This window comes from Rousettus aegyptiacus, unplaced genomic scaffold, assembly GCF_014176215.1.
Source record: "Rousettus aegyptiacus isolate mRouAeg1 unplaced genomic scaffold, mRouAeg1.p scaffold_m13_p_2, whole genome shotgun sequence".
NCBI classification, from domain to species: domain Eukaryota; kingdom Metazoa; phylum Chordata; class Mammalia; order Chiroptera; family Pteropodidae; genus Rousettus; species Rousettus aegyptiacus.
The window spans coordinates 54182078-54204738 of record NW_023416295.1 but is presented as its reverse complement, the minus strand read 5'-3'; the positions used below and the strand labels follow the sequence as shown (position 1 = coordinate 54204738).

The following is a 22661-nucleotide window of genomic DNA, read 5'->3' as shown; positions in this document are numbered from 1 at the left end:
GTATGAATCATAATCTTACATTTATATTTTTTTCTTGTAAAACTTCTCAGAGAATAAGTTTTACACATATGGACTTTATTTCTTGCCCTTGTTTAGTTATCAGTTTATTCCATTCTCACTTCCACCCACAGAATACCTCTGAACTGTTCTTGATAATGTAAAATAAATCTTCTACATGTTGTTCTCCAATGGATACTACTGTTCTCACATCTTATTTAACCTTTAGACAGCAATCAACCTCATTTACTATTTTCTATTTCAGAAAACATTTTTTTTCCATTGTGGTTTGTGATGTCATAGTATTCCTCTTACCTTTCTAATTATGACTTCTCATTTTCACTTCATTTCATCTCGTTTAGCCAAGCTTTAAATGTGAGAGCTTCTTAAGGCAATGTTCTAGGATGTCTTTCATTCTCGTTCTTTATTTACTCCCTAGAGTCAATACTATCCACTCTCATATCTACAATTACCAACTATTAGCAATGAACAAATTTCTTTCTTTGGGCTACATTTCCAATAGCCTGCTAGATATCTCTATTCAGATGTGCTACAAACTCCTTAAACTCCACATGTCCAAGATGGAATTGGCCATCTTCCTCACAAATCTCTTGTTTCTGTTTTGCCGGTCTATTCTAAGTCATCATCTTATCTGAACTGTTCCAAAAACATTCTAACTGATCTCATTGTTTTTCTAATGTTGTTCCACCATAGCTTAGAAAATAAAATTTTTCTAACTGTAGTAGATTTTCTGAATAAAAAGTACAACACAATTAAATAAAACAAAAAGAAAACACTTTACTAACTATTCTCAATAAGCATCTTCCTGGCCTCCCCCTTTCAATCACAACAAAAAATGTCTAGAGCATTAAGAGCTAGGTATAATGTTTTTGAGTCTACAACTTTTCTATAATTTTAAAATAAAAATCAAATAATCTAATCTCATTTTTTTTACATTCTTCATTTAACAGATATTTATTGATTAAACATTGTATGCAAGACCTTGCTGAGAAACAATACTGAACACGATAAACATATTCTTTGCTTTCATAAAGCTTGAATTCTAGAGAGAGAAACATCCAATAAACAAATAAAATAATGTACAGAATATTATACATTGCTGTAAGGAAACAATAGGGTACTGTGAAAAAGTGAAAAGAGACTGCCTTTGTTATATAATAGTCAGGAAAGATAATTCTGAGGAAACTATTTTGCATAAGGGACAGATAAGCAAATATCAGAAGGAAGAATATTCCAGAAAGTGAGAACATTATGTGCAAAGATCCTGATATGAGAAAAAAAATAATCTATTTGTGGAACTGAAGATGACCAATATGATAGTGAGGTCAGTGTGATAGATCGAGTTATTGGCTTTAATTCTTTACTTATAATCACATTCTTTGCCATGTAATAATGCATTTCCTTGAATTAAGGTAGAGAGTATCTCAATGCTTTTTGACTTTGGACTCAATTATGTGACTTTCTCTGACCAATGGAATATGCATGGAATGGGTAGTGAGTCAATTCTGAATCTAGTCCTTACAATTATTGCATGCTTTTACTTTTGCACATTGTACCTCTGTTATCTCTACGAGAATAGCATGGTCTGTCTATTCCATTAGTCTAGAAGAATGAGAGACACATAAAACAGAGCCACCTGGCTAATTGGAAAATCTTCAGTTTGAACCAGAGTTGCCCAGATTCTACCTAGTCCATCCAACCTCCATCTATGGATGCATGAACAAGGTGAGCCAAGATCAGCAGAGCCACTTCAAGCAACCCACAGACATGTGAGAAACACATTCTTAATATTTTTAGCCACTGAGATTTTGTACTTGTTTGTTATGCAGCAATATCTGGCCAATATAGTTGGCAAGGTAGGTAAGACAAAATCAAGTCTCATAGGACACTCCAACATATTTCAATGAGCTAAAAATGGAGACCAGGTTATAGTATCCATGGAGAAAAGAAAGGAGATAAAACAAAATAAATAGTCAAATATGGAATTACAAAAGTTAAGATGGAAAATTAATTTACAAAGGAGTGTTCAGTTATGGCAACCTAAGTCCATTGAGTAAATAAGAACTAAAAAATGTTAATTAGATTTTTGGGAAACCAATTTTTCCAAAAGATACATTTTTTCTCACTTTTAAATAAGAAAAATCTTTGAACATATAATACAAGAATTAGCTTGTACTTTGAGATTTCTTAAGGAGTTGAAGTCATTTCTTAAGAGAGTACATTGTATTTTTCCCTACCAAACAAAAAGTTTTAAATTAATAAATGATATTCAGAGCAAGCTACATTAAAAATTCTATATTATAGATAAATAAATAATAAATAATTATTATATATAAATGATTATGAATTCAATTTTATAATAATGAAAAAAGTTGATATATTTTACCTTTTAAATATTTTAAATAAAGTATCTATTTTGATAATTTTTACTCTAATAGGAGATAATTTATCTCAAGAAAAAAATGACCAAAGAAAAACTGTAATTTTCACAAAGGATTAAACTATATATGGAAGAAATAGTAAATAATGAAGAACCCTAAAGGCAGATGCTGATATTTGTTTAAAGCCAATAGATGTACGAAATAGTTTAAACATAGCGACAAAGAATTCTTAATCAAGAAAAAAAAACTATACAGATTCCGTTCCATCAAGGAACACAACCACAAGTTTAAGAAGGATTTGCATTCTGTACCTAACAAGATATTTGAATATAGTGTACTCACATTGAAAAACTAACAGAACAAATATATCTCGTTTTTTACTAGGCAATATTTTTCATAAAACTTTCAAGAATAGGATTGAATGTGCTTACACATATTTTTGATTTGGGAAAACATACATTAAGGTGCCAAAGCACAACCAATCCATCAGTAATATTTTTTGCTTTGAAGCACAAAACCTTTATATTTCTGCCAAAGATATACATCTTTTTAGCATGGCATCTCTCTGGTGTGATAGTGATTTTGTCAGCCTGCATGCTAAAAAAATAGATTAAAAAAAATTAGAATTCAGATACAAGATCATAAATGATATCTGATGGTTGGAAGATGTGTTTATAATAGAAAAAACATGACCAGATTTCAGCATTCAGTTACCTAAAATATCATCTACTCTAACAGCGAGGATGCATGAACACAAAAGTAGGCATGGAATGGGGAGAGAGATACTCAAGAGGAAGTGATAGATAAATATACATGGAGTTAGACTGAAAACATCCTGGACAGAATAATAATTTTATATCCCTTCAAATTGATATTCTTTATATTTTTGTTCAACATTTACTTGGTGAGATAAAGATGAATACTTATGAGAAGTTGTTTGTTTTCCATTTGAGAAGTCTGTCTTATGTTTTAAAAATGAAACTAATTTAAAATTCGAGATCTTACTGAGAGAGCAGAGATAAATGACAAAATTGTTTCTTGAGAGCAGAGTTGACTGAGTTTCTAGAGCTCCTTTGTTCCCCCATATCAGCCACACCAGGGCCATGCTTCCCCTATGCTGCTGCCAGCAATGTCTGACAATGGGGGTACTAGAGCCAGGCCATTTCTGTCTGACATTGAACTCCTCTAGGGAAAACTTTTAAAAGGTTCCTTCATCATCATCCTAGCCTAAATGTTCAATTGCACTTCAGTCTGAAGCTCTCCTTATCCAATCCTTTTTCTTTCCTTCATCTTTCATAGGTGTCGGCCTAATGTTAAAAAATAGAATCAGATATAATTTGAATTCACATGGAATGGAAAAGATATTTACAGTTTTGCCCTAGCATTATATAAACTATTCTGTTCTCTTTCATAATATAGTCTTAAGAGATTTGTACCTTCTGAATATTCTGCAGAGCATGACACTGATAATTTCTTTGATGACGTCATAGTGATCAGCCAGAATGAGCATGAAGGGGTTAGTACACTGAAAAAATTAGTAAAATACATGCACTGAAGGGATGGAATTTAAGTGCTATGAAAATTGAGAGAGTCAGAGACCTATTGTTTAATTAAAAATGTTAGTAGCTCCATGACAAAGGGCATTGTAGGTTATTTCTTCAAAACTACAAGACATTGCTGCATTGTCTCCCTTATTATAAAGAAAGAAACATTGCATCTGCTAGAACTCTTCAGGTTTTAAAGTCAACACATTTCAACCCTAGGAAAACTGTCCCAGTCTACACACTGTGACACGAAAGTCTCCAGTACTGAGTAAAGTCCAGAGTCCAGAGTAGAAAAGAGCACCAAAGATCCAGATTGTTTCTTGGACCATAATATATCTGTTTATAAAAGTGCTATGGGCAAAGCTTCAGTGTGTAATGGGAGTGCCAGAATGGTTGAGTTCTAGTGACGTGTCTTTTCCTGACTTGTAGATGACTGCCTTCCTAGTGTGAGTTCACATCGTTTTTCCCTAATGCATTCATGTGGAGAAAAATCTCTCTCCTATTTTTATAAGGCTATCAATACTACCAGATTAGGATCCCACCCTTATGACATTACTTAACCTTAATTACTTTCTGAAAGCCCTATCTACAAACACAATCACATTGGGGTTAGAGCTTCAACATATAAATTTGGGAGGAGATAAATCTATAGCAGGCAATGAAGAGAAATACATGTGCAGTACAGTTTATCCACTTGGATTCATCTTGGCACCTAATTATAACTGAAAAGGACACTTGCAGGGAACTCTGGCTTGAGAAGTGAGGGATGTCTAGCTTTTCAAATAAACAATTGATTCTAACATATAGAAAATACAAAAACATTAATGTTTGACAAAATATTTTTTCTTGGTGGTAATACAAATGGAAATATATCTGTATTTCTGCATCTATCTAGTTATAATGTATTTTCATAAGAATTTTAAGTTAGGTTTGCAGAAAATTTCTCATTTATTTTCTTTTCATTTAATTGAATTCAATAGAAGTCAATTAGAACTCAGTTATTTCTGATGTTCCCTCTTTTTTTCAGTATTAAGTAAAACACCATACTTCTCTCTGTGGCAATGGTTCCATTTAATTAAAAAAAAAATTATCACTCCGCAAATCACCTTTAACATTTTGTCCTTATAATCAATTCCTTGTATCCCTAAGCAGATGACCTCAGATGCCCCTTGGGCATCATACACTAACCATATACAATTGAAAGTGGGCTTTAACCCTGAATGCATAGGTTTACTACAAAGTGGAACACTGGTAATGTAGTATGGCCAATCAAGATGTATCGCAAAGCCAAAACCAAAATCAATTGAATTATAGGTCTCCCCACAGATCTTCAGCACTTACCTGAAGCACAAAGACATATTCTATTCATTGGAGTTTGCACAATATTGATTGTTTTTTCTTCTATAATGTTTATTGATTTAGATATTTTGTACAGTATGAAGAATTAATGTGTGGGTTGAGTATATCTTGTTTCTAAAATCTTCAAGTTCTTAAAAGCCTCAACTATTAAAAATGTAGATATAGAAAATATAATATGCTTGTCATACCAGATGATGATGGAAAAACTCAAGGATATTTGAGTATAATAAATTGCAAATTTTGATTTCCTTTAGAGGAATAAATAACTATTATAGCCTATGCAAAGTAGGCAAGGTTTAAATCTATTAAAATTGCAATTTGAAGAGGAAGAAATATATTTTAAACTAAAACTGTCAATTTCTAAACTCATATTATTGGTCCTGTGAATATAAAGAAAATCATCAGAAATTCTGAACTTATAGCAGAGAGGAACAATGTTATATAGCACATGTGAGTTGTCCACAAATTAAGGCTTGCAAGAGATGTATTATTTCTTTATTTTCTTTTAATTAAAAAAAAAAATTGGCCTGCTGGGAAATTAGAGTTCAATTATTTTCGGTGTTTCCTCTACTTATGTAAAATATCAAGAGTTTTATAAAATGCATTTGAGAGTAATCCCTCTGGTTTTCTATCATGCTGATTATCATGGAGATGACTGTTTTCTTTTCTTTTCTTTTTTCTTTTCTTTTCTTTTCTTTTCTTTTCTTTTCTTTTCTTTTCTTTTCTTCTCTTCTCTTCTCTTCTCTTCTCTTCTCTTCTCTTCTCTTCTCTTCTCTTCTCTTCTCTTTTCTTTTCTTTTCTAGTTAGAAGAGCCTCTTAAAGTCCCTAGGATCCACTGTCCTAGTAGAAAGTGAAACATGCAGTAAGATGTTAGGTGGTTTCTGCCTGGAAGTGGATGGTAAATAACAAAGAAATTTCACCCATTATGCCCCAGTGTATGTTATCAAAGACCAGATAGACATGTGGAAAGGGTAAAAAAGATTAGATGAGTCTCTTCTAAGGTGGGAATAAAGAATGTGAAAAATAGAATGGATGAAACACCTGGAAATAAATGAGGAACTGGAGTGCATTGGCACTGGCCAGTGTCATATTTTTTGGGGAAGGCCACAAACCTCTATGTGTAGCTCAACACAGTCACAGCTATCATGATGTGGGAATATTGAATAGCGGTAGCAGAAGAAAGTACCTAGAAAATTCTTTTGAAATGCTTCTGATTCCCAAGCCTTATATGAAGCAAGAGGGGTTTCAAGTGTTCTGTGTGCTTTGATTGAAGAGCCACAGAGAAACTGAGAAGTTTGGTAAATTTGCAGAGGCCTAGGTATCAGGACAAAACAGCTACTACGTGTGAGGACTTTCTGACCAAGAACCAGTGGCCCTTATAAGATGGTTTTAATGACTGAATGGGACCAATCTTACCTCAGAAATTACTAATTTAAAAAATATCCCAGACTAGCCACACCACAGCATTAGCCAAGGAGCATAAAAGGCCCAGTCTTTATTCCCTACTTTCCTTAGATACAATGTCATGTAAGCTTTAGTTTTCATTTTATCAAAAATTTATCCAAGAAAGGAGGGGAAGGGGGAAGGTATCTTCAATATTTGTTTTGACTTAAAAGAGACAGAAACTAAAATATCAAATAGGAATGAGTTTACCAGACAGAGCTACATTTACTCAGTTTTTGTTTTTTTTTAAATGGATACACGTAGAAAAGGGGAATATACTTATATATTTTAAGGAAGTTTAGATAAGTTATAGGAAATAAGCAAAGTGTGTTTTCTGTACACATCTGAGTATAAAATATACTTTTGTTATCCTGCTAATAATAACATGAAACTCCAGGATGTACTATGACCTTGAGTGACCAGTATAAGGCCAAATTATAAGTAGATTGGTGCCCTCTCCTTTCTTGGCCACACATTACTATAAAGAATACTTTGGCTCCTCTGTGGTTATAATTTATACTAATCTGGAGCTTTTCCAATAATAGGGTCAAAGGTCACCCATTCTAAGAGGATTTGCATTTATTAGTGAACATCTAGGATGTGGAAGACCTTCTAAGCCAGAGAAATGAAAGTTTAACTCACTAGAAGTGCTGAGTACTTGGTTAAAAATAATACTAAAAAGGAAAAAGTACTAATAGTTAACATTCACCATGTGTCATGCACTGAACTAAAACCTTTACATATTTTCTTTGATAGATTTCTGAGTGTATATCTGTAAGACAAGAATAATATACTTCAGAATAGAAGATCATCTCTTTGATACTCATATCACTTGATGTTGATTAAGTTTAACTTAATCTCCTCTGCTTTAGGTAGTCATATTTGTGCCAGATGTTTGTAAATAGAACCAGTTAGTTGCTATGCGCTAAGTTGTTCTTTAGCCATCTGGCCACTTAAAAGACAGAAAAAGAAATGAGTATGATGAAATCTTTATACAAGTGTAAATTCAAGTATCTCTTCCAAGTCACTCAACCTTCTGTGAAAGACATAATGCATGGGACAATTGAGAAGATGATTCTATTAAGGCTATTGCAACAGGAAGAATATTCATTGATGAAGAACAGGTTTATGAACAGGTGGGTAAACAAGAAAATTATCAGGGAGTCTTATGGGAGTCATAATGAAGGACAGAGGTGGGTCTAATCTGAATCATTGAGAATAGGTAGAAGTGGAAGTGAATCCTTTTTTGGATTATGGAATAAAGCAAAGGTCTGTTGTGATTAGGTTAGCTATTTCTTGAGGTATAAAATAAAGAGATTTCAGAAAACAAAATGATGAGATTTCTTAACTGTCATTGTTTTCTAGAAGAATATGGCTCAGATAAAGATTAGAAGCATTATTTTCTTCATACTGATGAAAAAAGATATGGAAAAAAATAATATAGTATGGTGTATGTTTGTAGCAATTTCCTCAAAGTTCTCAAAATCTTAATTAACCTATTCAACCAAGAGGACATCCTGTCAGTAATAGGACTTTGTCTTTCAAGTAAAACATACATATTTTTCAACAGCATTTATGTATAGAGAAGTCCTATTGTCACAGAAAATTTGTTAACTTTAAGACTAAACAAAAAGTATAGTGTAGTATAATGTAAATAAAAGAATTTTAAAAGAGAATAGAGATAAATTTAAGAAAGTTGAAAGAAAAAAAAAAGAGGTGGAGAATGGGTTTTCCTTTAGTTTCATATTCTTTCATAGTAAGCGATCCCCATTTCCATCAGTGTACTCTCCCTAAAAGAATAGAGGAAGCTAGAAAAATTACAACTTAATATTATTTTGAAACAACAAAAAAATTCAAACCTCCTGCTTTATGGTATGGAACTTGGTCAACTGAATGTTCTCTCTTCTCAAATTTTAGTGTAGGATTTCTTACAAATGATCTGGCCCTCTTCCTAATTACGCAAATGCAAACACCTGCTATTATACTGAGGCTAATTACCAATTAGCAAAACGATTAAATCAGTTTGACTTCCCTACTGCGTTCCCAAAATTCGTTACAATCAGCACAAATGTTTCATTACTGACAGTAAACCCAATACTGTGTGTCTTAGTAGAGGTGATAATCCACAAGAATGAATCTGTTGTTAAAGGCAGTACAATAAGAGCAAAGAAACCTCACATTCCACTGCAGCCTTTCTGGTCATCTTTCCTTTCCAACTTTCTCTAAATGAAGTCTTAAACTCAAAGCTGACATTCATTTTTACCAGCCACATTTGTTCTTTTCTTTAAAATCATCCATACCTATTTGGCCTACATTAGTAACATTTTTTTCTCTGTTAGCATGAAGCCAGATACACTTCGATTTAAATGAGCTATGTGAACTTGGGCAAATTAAAGAACCTTTCTAAGATTGTTCCTTTGTGTATAAAAGTTGAATAAATGACCAACTATCCTATATGGTTATTGTAAAGATGAGTAAGATAACATAAATGTGCTAAAGAATAATGATGTGTGGACATTTAGCAATATAATTTATCTTGACTCATCCTTTATTCCCTCTGTTGCTCTCTTTTTGATAAGAAACATTAAGTTTTAGGAGCTAGTCCTGAAAAAAATGTTCAAATTGTATGTCTTCTCTAAAATGGCAAGAAGCCTAATAGTTGAGATCGTATTATATTTTTTCTGCATTGAGGGTTGCTAATCATTAAGTATCATGATTATTACAATCTCTGTAAAAATTCCAATGTCAACATCAAAGCCATCACCACTATTATTCCTTGAGAGCCTGCTACTGGGGATTTAAGGATTCCCAGGGCCATTTTAGATGCTTTATTTGTATCACATATTATATTTTTATGCCATGCTTATTGGTCTTCTATCCTTGTTGGTTCTTATCTTTTGCTGAAAACTCTACTGACATAGAAGTAAAAGGCAGGTTGAGAAACTGAGGCAATAAGTTACTACAGTTTCCAACCACCTATATTGGCTCATATGTTGAGACTTCCAGACTGCAATTCCTTCTATACAGGGAGTATAACATGGCTTTATTAAGATATCGTGTGCTTATGCTAGTTATTGTCATACCAGTAGGAGAAATCTTGAGCACTGCAGGGCTCACCATATCTTCAAGTATTGATGAAACATCCTGACGTATCATTCTGGGTCTTCTCCTTCTAATGGCTTGCCTCTAGTGTTTCTCATTATAACCTCATTATCATTTTTTTTTTACCACAGTTGGTCCACTTTAGTCTTTAATGTCTCAATTCAAATGTCATCTTTTTAGAAAAGCCTTCTCTGAATTCTCTCTAAAGTATCCTCTTCTGATTTATTTTTTTCTCTCATCACCCTGGTTATTTCTTACATAAAACTTACCACAATGTATATTTATCTTTCTTGCCTATTATTTGTTCATTCGTTAACTTGATTATAGCTTCTGTTTCAAATGGGGAAATGTGCTCCATGAGGGAAAGAACCTGCTGTATTAATTTGTTCCTCCCAAAATAAGAGCCTGAAACAAGGACTTGGATGCAAATGGTTTATGGGAAATGTGATCCAAGGAAACCCCTTAAAGAAGAAAGTGGGACAAAGGATCCGGGGAAGAGAGAGAAGCCAGTTAAGCAGCCTGTTGATGAGAAAGTAACTCATAAGCTGATCAGATCTCTTTTTTCCTGGGAACTTCTAAGGAACATAGTATAGAAAGTACAGTTAGTTCTGATATTATATGACACGTGCACTCCCCCAAAATATCACCGTGCTATACAAAATCACACAATAAAATCCACAGAGCTAATGGGGAAAAAATAACAACCACAATATTCAAAAACTTCATCAGTCACAACTAAAAAATAGGATTCTTAAAAAGAGTAGCACAATGTCACTCATGTTAAGAAATATATAAAATTACCATAAATATGGCACTTTACAGAAGGCTTGATGCTTGCTTTTGGAAGGACATGCTGGAAAGGTTGTAGTTTGTGAGTTATTGCAAAGTAGTAAAATAATTACGTGAAATCTGATGGATAGCTGTAACACTAGGTGTGGTCGGGTATGGCTCATAAGATATGTATGGCCCTGAGGTCACCAGTAGACATTCAAGGTTTGTGCATGTGTGAATTCTTTTGTATTTTATGTAGCTTTTGTTAGCTACATGTTGTTTTCTGTATTTTACTTACATTAGGGTTATCACGCTTTTTTCTTAAAGCATCAGATAGTAAATGTTTTGAAGGACATACAGACCCTGCCACAGTCATAGAAAAGAAATTAAAAAAAAAAATGTCTGTGGTGCATCAATAAAACATTATTTACAAAAATAGGCAATCGGTCAGACTTTGCCAATCCCTAATTTACTGTTTCTCATAGAAGAAATCATACATAAGTAAACACAAATCATTTCTTACAATATACATTATGTTAAACAAATTCACATTTTCAGAGCATTATAGCAGAATTGATTTTACCTCTGAATTTTCTCTTTGAGGGAATCTCTCCTGATAACATTTAATTCTCAGTTCCTCTGGGCTATCCATTGTGTGGGATGAGTAATTTCTTGAGTTTTGGAGAAAGCCAAACATTTAGACTGAGAAGAAAATGTACTTGAGTAAAAATGGTCAGTCTTCATAGGAAATGCCTCCTACTATTAGGAACTAGAGTGGTATGGGATGTGGCACCACTTGCATTTACTCTACTTGTTTGTCTAATTCACTGCTCTATCCTCAGTGCCTAGAATGCATTAGGAACTTGTAATAAATAGCTTACCTTCTTCATTATATCATGACAATGTGGAATCTTCATCATTTCTTTTTACTTTCTCTTGTATCTTCCTGTATTTTACTAAGACTTTTTTAACTTAGTCTATCAATTTGGCATATTCTACTTCTAACAACTCAATGTGTATTTCAAAACACAATAATTACATGATCATACCTTTCTGGTTTGCTCACTAAATCCATTCTACATTATTTTTTTCTTAATTTAATAAAGTTCTCTGCTTAAACATGAAAGATTTTTCCAACTAATCAATAGTAGTGAGCAATACCTCTGACCTCTAAGTAGTAATGTGCCTTTCGCAGTGACAGCAACAGATATTCCAAGAGAAGCTAAGTTATTATCATACCTTTACTTTTACAAATGGGCCATTATGGATGGAATTATATCCCTCCAAAATGCATATGTTGAAGCCCTAATCCCCAATGTGAACGTATTTGGAGATAAGGCCATTAGAAGGTAATTAGGTTAAATGTGGTTATAAGAAGGTAATTAGATTAAGTGTGGTCCTGATCTGATAGAACTGGTGTCCTTAGAAGAAGAGAAAAGGGTACAAGAGAGTACTTGCTCTCCCTATGCGTGCACAAAGAAAAGGCTATGTGAGGATACAGAGAGAAAGTGGTGGTCTATAAGTCAAGAAGAGAGGTCTTATCAGAAACCAACCCTACTGGCGCCTTGATCTTGGACTTCAAGCTTCCAGAACTGTGAGAAGATAAATTTGTGTTTTTTAAGCCATTCAGTCGATGATGTTTTGTACAGGAGCCTGATCATACTAATACAGGGCGTTTAGCTTCAGAGAGGGGGAAAAAAAACAGGTATAAAAGATTTCTAAAATTATAGAACATTCTTAATATTATAAGATGTCAGAAACAACTATGAACTCAAGCAAAATAATTCAATGAACATTTGAGCCCTGAAAATAGCAGACTTCTCTGTTTTAATCAATAGTTAGTGTCTATCTCCATACTACCCCTCCACCGTTTTTGCTTTATTTCCAACAAAACAGGTCACCTACTAGAGAGGTATAGAATTAGGAATAAATAATATAAAAAATTCAAAATGTTTATATGTGGCAAGGAACTATACAACAGAGAAATTTAGCCTAAGGAAGGTTGAGCTGAAAGGAGAAAAAGAAAATGCAGCCTTGAGAATAAAAATGCTTTCTGTCTGTATTAGGCTTTCAAAGTTGATCAAGTCGCTTTAAATGGTGCTTTTCAAGATGTATAAGACCAATATCTCTACCTTTACCCGAAGCTAGTGCCTTCAAAGAATCAGGAAGTAAATACGTTTGTGGAAGTATAATTGTTAAGAATGAGACCCATGTTGATTCTACCGTTCTCTCATTCTCTCTTTTATGCATTATTCACAAGACAGAATGAGCAAACTTGGTTAAAAAGAACATCTTATGAGTGGTTATTATTTCCTGGACTCAAAGCATTGTCCATTAAACTAAAGATTAAATGTGTAAATAACATGGAGTTCAGTGTAGTCAAAATCTTGGTTATAGTTATTAGCCAAACAAAAAAGTATGATAGAAGACTGTCAGGTTTTTGAAGGGACTCCATTGATAGAAAGGCACTTAATGACCAGTCAACAATATATGAAAGTTTAATCTTAAGACCACCGACTTAATACCAATAGGAAGTGAACTACTAAACCAATGTAGATGTAGAAAGGATTCATTTCTGTTGTGGTCATGGAGACCAATGGAAAAGAAACTTCTTTCTTGAGAGTGGAGGTAGTTTTCAGCCTGGCCCACACAGAAGCCTATTTCACTGGCAGGCAAGGATTCAACTGTTTCTACTTAGCAGGAAATATATATGCTATGGAGAAGAGACTTCTGCATTTCCTAGTCTGCTCTTTTTCAAACAGGTGCCTTTCTTTTAGGTATTGTGTTTCTGTTCTACCATTTTGTATCATATTTTTGGAGTAGATAGCTCCAGACTACAAGGTACCTTACCCAAATGAGAACAACATGGCGGCGATAGACACCTCACCTTGAAACAGCCTTTTACTGTGTTTCTCTCTTGTTCTTGTCTATCAGAGAAAAAAATTTCTTATTTTACAGCATAATAAAGGCTGTTACTTGAGAGAAAGAAATTGCATTTTTTGTAGGTAGGTTATTTATTTTTTTATTATGATAAAACATGCATTGCATAAAAGCTAACGATTTCAAAGTGTACAATTTTGTGACTTTTGGTACATGCAAAGTGCTGTACCAAATGTTTTGAGTCCCTAAACATTTTCATAACTGCAAAAGAAAACTCCATACTATTAAGCACTTACTCCTCAGTCCCCTCTCCCCCATTCCATGGCCACCACTAATACACTTTCTGTCTGTATAAATTTGCCTATTTTGAATATTTTGAAATTGCCTTTTATTGTGTTATTTTCCCCTAAAACCTATTCTGGGAAGGAAAATAAAAATTTAATGAAATATTAATAGTTGAGACAATTTTAGAGCTAGAAGTCATTGACCAATGCAAAATAATCAGATTCATTATATGTTTTACACCAAGCTATCCAATATATGAAACAAAACAGATTCTGTATGACATCTTCTTTTTTCTTGGTCCAGTCACTATCATTATTAAAGTATTTTTAAGAAATTATCCATACTCAAATTACCACTTGATTTTACTTTTCTTTGTATAATTATAAACAAAACTTAAAAAATTTTCTTTACATGCACACAGGGAGCCTCACTGACTTTTGTCTAATTCTGTCTGACAACTAGACAACACTAAACAATCAGAAAGCTTCTACTGACAGAAAAAACTATTAGGTCTTTCAAAAGATTTTTTAGTTCAAAACAAGGTGACTTCTTAAAAGATATATAAGTTATTTTTATTAAAACAGTTAGTTGAATAAACTGAAAAATAAAACACCTTAGAAACACATTAATTTGTGTTTTTAATAAAGTTAAAAAATGCTTTGCCTATTTGAATTATAAACAAGTAGTATAAAAGTATTAAAATGAGGCTATTTGACCTCATGAGGATTTTAAGAGAATTTCAATCATAATTACCATATTAAAAAATAATGAAGGTAGTAACTACTGTAGAACATTAAATTTCTAAAGAAGTCAATCTCAAGAAATTGCCCCCCAATTTAAAGAGAAATAAGGAAAATTATTAAAAATAAAGACAAAAATTAAATCAAAACATTAAAGGAAAACAACCTGTCACAAATAATTGTTTCTAAAAGAAATGTAATGAAGAGACACTTATTGGCTGATTAAAACACATAAAAAGGCCATTGTAATCAGGAATATGTTACTAAGAATTAAAAAGCTTATAAGCAAAGAAATATAGGTTATTCAAACACACACAGCCACACACACACACACATACACACACACACACACACAGAGCCACATATCAAATGAGAAAATAATGTTTGGTAAATTGGACATTTGGAAAAAGAAATTCAATCGAGGACATAAACTGTATTGGGCCAGAGTTATTTGTAATTGAGGCTATGTCACAAGATGGTACAGTAGAAAGATTTCAAAAAAAATTTTTGCCTTTAGGAACCAAAGACACAGCCCACGGAAAAAAATGTGAATGGCCAATGGATGTTGGAGAAATTTCAACTTAAAAAGTAATAAAAATGTAACTTTTATCCTTTCAATAAAACTTACTACTCAGAGTTGATGAGAAATCCAGAATATATATTCACTCTTATATACTGGTGGGGAGAATATATATATTTTTAATCTACAAACTATTTTGGAACATCTATAAAGAAGATTTACAATGTTCTTATCCTTCTAATCATTCAAATGCCTAAGAATCTATTCCTATTTTAAAATGTAGACAAAGGTTTACATAAAATAAGTTCCTTGTAGTCTTACACTGAGTAGTTAACATTGGAAAAAATCTAAGCTTTAAGTGGAGTCATGTTTCAATACATTATGGCACAAGTATATAACAATTTTTAATTTGTTTATAAATATTTTAATGACAATTTAATAAGTAAAAAAGTAAGATATAAAATATATTTTTAAATAAAAAGACAGATCATAACAAGTGTTGGCAAAAATGAGGAAAAATTAGAACTGTATATTTTACTTGTGGAGATATAAAATGGTACCAGTTGTACCATTTTCATAAAACAGTTTCCTCAAAAGTTAGACACAGATTTATCATATGACCCAGCAATTCTACTTCAAGGTGTACAACCAAGAGAATTGAAAACACATCCACACAAAAAAGTGTATATGAATTTTCAAACCACTTCTTATAATACTCACAAGGCAGAAACAATCTGACTGTCCAGCAGCTGATGAATGGGTAAGCAAATGTGGTATACCCATTCAACAAAATATTATTCAACCATAAGAAGTACTTATACACGTTACCATGCAGATGATCCTTAAAAACATGATGTTAAGTGAAAGAAGCTAGACACAAAATGCTATGTATTATATAACTTCATTTATATAAACGAATTGATATACCCATAGAGAAAGTAGATTAGTGGTTGCAGGGATTGGTGGAAGAAGGAGTGAGGAATGGCTATGAATGCATATGGGGTTTTCTTTTGAGTAATCAATAATATGTAGATTTAGGCAGTGGTGATGGTCAAACAACTTTGTGAATATATTAAAATTCACTAAATTGTATAATTTTTATTTATTTGTTTGTTTGTTTGTTTGTTTGTTTTTAGGTGTGGTGACCCTTGATTGACCTCACAGATTGCAAGGACCTTGTCACAGTTTACAATCTCTTATTGTTATTATTATTTTTCAATTTTTTATGCTTACTGCACCTAATTGTCCTATGTGGTCTCCCATCTAAGTACTGACCAGGCCCGACCCTGCTTAGCTTCTGAGATCAGACAAGATCGGGCTTGTTCAGGGTGGCATGGCCATAGACTAAATCATGTAATTTAAAAGCAAATTTTACTTCATTAAAAAGTGAAAAATATATACTAAAACTCTAATTTCGATTATGTAAAACATGTCAATATGTGAATTAGAAAAATTATTGTCAAAACATACCAAAGTTTTAGTCCTTGAAATTTTGTATTATTTAATGATCTTTTTTTATACAGTTTTATATTTTCCAAGTTTACTATAAAGAGCCCAGGTCTCTGGAGTTGGCCAGATAAGATCAAGTCAAAAATATACTAATAATCAGGCTTATTTTTGAGCTTTTGAGTAAGTTTTATAACTGATTTTCAGTTCCTTAACTATAAAATTAGGACAATGATAATACATATAGAGTTATAAATGGTAATTGAAATATACATATGTAAAATAAATTTATTCTGAAGTCTATATCTTCTAGTCACTTAATGCATTTTATAATCAGGAAATGGTTGTTTCCTTTTAAAAAGCATTTTAATGCTTTAATTTTGTGACCTCATATAAATCTATCTCTCTTGACTTAAATTTCTTTACGATAACTTCAGCTTCTTTATGTTTAATGTGAGCATAGGATAAGGTGTTTATTAAGAAACTCTGTTGCTCTAAAACGTCATGATATAAATATCTCCTTTTAAATAGATATTTTTAAATGCAGGCTGATTTGAAATAATGAAGGAAGTAATTAACTGTCAATAAATGGCTGCAGATGCATAAATGTTGGAAAACAGTGACAATACCAGGCACTTACTGAGGGATTTTGGGTGCTTGTGACTTCCCCTAAAAGAAAAATTTACTAACTGGAGAGGAAACTAGTTAAAATGAGTAAAATATAGGGTCAACCAATATTGTTTAACCTTATCTGATATCCCCTTTGAAACAGGAATCTTTTGGAAGGAAAAAGTGTTCTGAAGCTTCTGTGATCAGTAGAGAAATATTTTCCCCATTTCTTTTTATGGAACATGTTGATTGGGAAAACTTTTCTCCCAAACTCCTGGCTTCCCTGAGAAGGAATTTTTTTCTCAACATACTAATCACCTCTCTTTGTCTTTAGGAAGTGAGATGATGTGTCGTGATGGCTAAATTTGAGGCAATTAACCAGGCATGTTAGGCTTACCTCTGCCTTCCTTATTTTTGCGAGCAAGCTGTCTGCTGCAGACACTCATAATCACTACTGCTCCAAGAGCATTGTCTCTTTGGGAGGGTGGACTAGTCCAATTGTCCGGGGTTGCTAGCAAACCTGCAGGGCAGGGGTATTGGGGATATCAGTCTGCCAAATGAACAACCCTAATGCCGTAGAATAATCTGCTCACTGTCAGTAATGAAGGGAATATTTTAGCTCCCATGCTATTATTTTGTTGATTTATTTCTCAAATTACTAAGTAGAAAAGAATAATGCTATTTATGGAGGACCTTTTGAAAATTCTAACATGAATACCTCTGGAAGGTTCTAAGAAAGAAGACACACTTAAAGGATAGTGGATGGAAGCAAGTGATTGGGAAAGAGGAAAAGCAGAGTATAATTTACCCCTACATACCAATTGACCAACCATCACAAAGTCGACTTATTATTAGTCAAGTGAGGTAAAAAAAAGTTTAGAGTTTTTAATAACTGAGTTAATTTAAATTAGCTTTATACAAATCCCCCCCCCAAAAAAAAACAGCGTCAATGTATTTCTCAAGGTTGATAATACACTTATGAGCTATATGTTAAAACTTGTTTAGCAAGAAGGTTGGCATTTAGTATACTTATACTTACTTAGTAAAGAATAGAAAATTATGGAATTCTTTATCAATAAGAAAAGTAACAACAAAGAGTATGTATGATTTAATCTCAAACTTAAACTCAATCTGCATGAAATGGGAAAGTCATAGTCTTAGATTGCCTATTTTCTTTCTTGTTTATTTTCATATTGGTGTTTCCATGCAGCAAGAAACAGAGCAGAATTTTACTTTTCAATAAAAGCAGATTGTGTGTGTGTGTGTATATATATATATGTATTATATATAATATATATGATAAGACATGATATTTTATATAATTATATATAATTTTAAGTATATAATTATATATGTATATATTATTATATACATATGATAAGGCATACATTTTAGCTTGTCATTTGCTTTTAATTCTCATAGATCTACTGTCATGTGGAAATTCCGTAGAAACAAGTATTGATTAAATTTTTTTAATGACAATTAAATTTGTCTAAGGACGGTACAGGTTTGCTCATGAGACAATGATTTTCCCATCACTCTGAGTCCAAACAAAAGCTGAATGATTGATCATCTGCTAGAGATGGTGATAATTTCCAACTCAATGTTCAACAGACAATCTTCTCCTCTCTTTTCTATTTTAAAATTTGAATTTATATATATATTATTATTTCTTTTATTGTTTAGGAATACTAAGTAACAATAAAACAGTGTTATTTTTTTATAGCCCCCGACTATGGAAAACCTTTTTATATATATGCTAACCCTTCTTTGGTCTTAAATGCTATGAACTTTTACTTTATTTAAGACTATTTTATATTTTTTACAAGGTTGTTTTAGTCTCTCTTAGTAAGATAATTATACCACCTGGAAATAATTAAGTTGTAACTACAGTTATGAGCTCATAGCCTTATAATGTTAGAAAAATGAAATAATTGTATAAACCAATAGTTCTTGGTCTACATCAATGTTGGAAAATGCACAGCAAAAGGGCTGCCACTCCTAGTCTCTTAATTATTAATTTATTACTCTGTTGTCTTAAAACAGAATAGGCTGTTAACATAGGCCTAATGCATTCCTTCTCTGTTTCAGCATGGGGCAGAGAAGCAATATTGATAGAGTCGATCTGGCCAGTAATCAGGAGATGTAATCTGTTTGCAAGCTAGATGCCAAACATCTAGTAGTATAATTTTAAAAAATTGAACGATTGTTGATATTGCCTCTAACATAAAGCCTCTTAAATGTTTCAACAAATTTAGAGGAGTTGCATAAGATGAATGTGGCTCTAGCTCTGGCAAGTATCACTTTGGAAAGTATGTTACAATAGGTGACATGCACCTGTGAGAGTTCAATAACTATGAATTAAATAAACTTTACTCCCTAAATTCAAGGAAGCTCCAGCTAACACAATACCATATTGTATGCATCATTTGTATGAAAATATTCAATCACATTATACAAATGCGACTCAAAATCAAACAAACATTATGGGACGAGCAGGTGACAGCAATAGGTGATATAACAAACATATATTCAATCAAAATTTGCTGTTGCTTAATTTTATTCATGAAATTGGTATTATATAAATAGCATAATCATTTTTAGGTGTCTTTGATAAAATGTGTTAAATTATTGCAAAATACAGAACAGAACTGTCACTCACATACATAACAGGAGATAAGAGACAAAATATAACCACAATCCTCTGTGCCCAATCTATTGCATTAAGAATTCACCAGATAAAAATTACTAAAAACTGTAAATATATTTTAGCAGAAGCATCAACAAGCACAATACATATTAAGGAAGATGAAGACCTGATATAACAATTTCCTGAAAAAAGCCCAGAGCTGGATACATACATTTTTCTTTGCCTAATGCATTCCTTCTCTGTTTCTCCAACCTGTAGATGCCAAAGAATACCAAGAAGTTTACTATACTCTACCTGATTAACAAAAGGGGGGGAAATATTTGACAGCAAACAGTTTTTGAAAAGAAGACTACTTAGCAACAGAGGCAAATGATGAACACCTACCCAGAGAGTATGATGAATTAGAAAGAAGGCCATTAGCAAAATAAGTACTTATGAAATCGAAATGATAGACTGAGCGGTGAGAATTGGGGAGAGAGGGAGAGCAAAAGGCATATTATCAAGAGATAAGAGAAATACACACATATGTAAACACATTACATGTAAAATAAAATTAGTAAACTCTCATCCCCATTTTCACAGAGAGAAATGCCATATGGAGCCACATAGAGAGTTAATGTCCAAATATCTGATCAAATGGGCCAATACTGAAAAGTTCTTAGCCAATACCATTTTGCATTAGTGTTATTATTTCAACTGCACTGCAGAAGAGAAAAAAAAAGAAGGAAAGAGAAAACCGTTAGAAATAAAAATATGCATATACATAAAAAAGAAAAATACAAATAAAATTTTATGTATAATCAATTTAATAACACTGATTTTTTTTCTTATAGACAACATATGTTTCAAACTTCAATTGTACAATATTTCTGGTTCATTTGGTAATAATGTTGAGCTGAAAAAGAAAGTATAAATACAGATTTACCCAACGGTGTATAGCAGTTTAGCTTAAAGGACTATAATTGTGTACCTAATGCTTGAATGTTTATCTTTTAAAGAAGGGGTTGTTCGTGTAAAAATGTTTTCCCAGAAAATTACTTTTTAAGCTCTTTCCTAGAATAAGCCTTCCCATTCATTTACAAGCCCAATAAGAAAAGAAGGCTTTAAGAACAAAGGGCCAAGTTTAAATAATAGAAAAGGTAGGCCACGGTGTGGGTATTGTTGGGAAATTTAATGGTCAGGCTGAGATTTTTATTATTTCAATTTTTGAAAATAATTATATTTCTATTTAATTTATTTTGCTTGAAGAAATTTTATAAAAATAGTTATTCCTAAAATTATGTATGGAAGTAAAAGAAATCTGTCCTGAAATTACAAGACTACCAACTTAGCTTCATAAAACTGAGCCTCCTCATTCAAGGTGAACTAGCTGCTTGGTCTATCTACTACTCTCTGACAGGTAAAGCTGTTTGCAAGTATTTTGCAGAACTGAAGGAGAATTTTGACAATGAACAAAAATGACATCTGTGGACACCAATTATTTCTCGTCAATATCCCTTAAACACATTCTTGTTATATACTTAGCAAATGCAGCCTCACCCAATAATCATTGCTTGGCATTTTATTGTTGATAAATTAATTCCGTTAGTCATAAGAAGAGAAATCTTTCCCCCCCAGCCCCCACAAAATCTGATAAAAAATAAAAAATTCATTATTATTTATTTCTCCTTTGAAGTCTTAGATATTGTTACTGAAATTGTTCCAAGTAGCCCTAGAATTAAAACTTGATGTGAAAGTCAGTCTAAAAATCAGATTTTAGTGTGGAGCTATAGAGCCAAATTCTATATGTCTTTGACGTTTTCTGTTTTTATCAACTTATTTCATAGTTGATTTGAACTACATGATATTTCCATCATTTATTCAAAAAACAAAACCAGATTGCTAAAACCAAAAAGCTTCTGGAAGGCATATTACATATACCATTGTAATATACCAGTAAGTTACTATCGTTTATGTTTCCTTCTATCTTCTTATCATTTTTTAGTTGGTCTTTTTCTCTTATTTATAGATATAAATTAAAACAGCTCTGGTTTGGGTATGGTAAAGTAGCTTTTATTGCTATAACCTAACACTCTCCCAGATAACAATTATAAACTCTAAACAAAATATTTTTTAAAAAAATAACTATTTGAAGGCATAAGAGATCAAACAAATAAAAGCGAGCAATTAAAGGGAATTATCTCTTAAAAGTGAGTTCTACTTTTCTACTAAAGTGCATTCTCGTTCACATGGCACAAGGTGACTAGAACTCAAGCAGAAAACTGCTGTCTCAGTGGCTTGAGGTCTCAAGAACAGAGAGTGGGGCTGCCAGAGTTGCTGGAAATTGAGTGTGAAAATCCTAGAAAGGAACAGGGCGCTGAAGGGATAGACCCTAAACCTGTGCATAACCATCCTCAGATTACTGGCTATTCCCCATACGGTGCATGCATAAAGAATCTAACGATAATAACGGAAAACAGCAGCAAGTGGGAGGCTGGATCGATGGTTAAGCAGGTATCTCAGTTTCTTTGACTAAATGGAAAATAAGATTTTGAATTTGGGTTTTTCTCAGTGAAATACCTCAAGATCATGCCTGAAGACTATAGATGATGTAGAAGGATTAAAATAATTATCTTGAACAAAAGTAAAAACAAAACAAATCTCTTCGAATAAAGTGTAAAACCAAGCCTCTGCAGTTTACTGTCTGAAAACAATCAACTTTCTTCAGAGGAAGTTAATGGAATCCAGAAATTCTACTAAGTATTATACGATATTAATATACAATGAAAATTACTAGATATATAAAAATGTGAAAAAAGTGACCCATATTTAAGAGAAAAAAGCGATCAATAAAAAGATTCTAAGCCAGAAATTGGAATTTCCAGAACAGCTATTAAAAACATATTCAAAGATCAAAAGGAAACTATTATCAAA

General features: G+C 32.5%; 1 pseudogene; it reads right to left on the bottom strand.

Annotated features, from left to right (window-relative positions):
- Positions 1-16269: 16269 nt before the first annotated feature.
- Positions 16270-16388, bottom strand: LOC118614310 (annotated as a pseudogene).
- Between the last annotated feature and the right edge of the window lie 6273 nt (positions 16389-22661).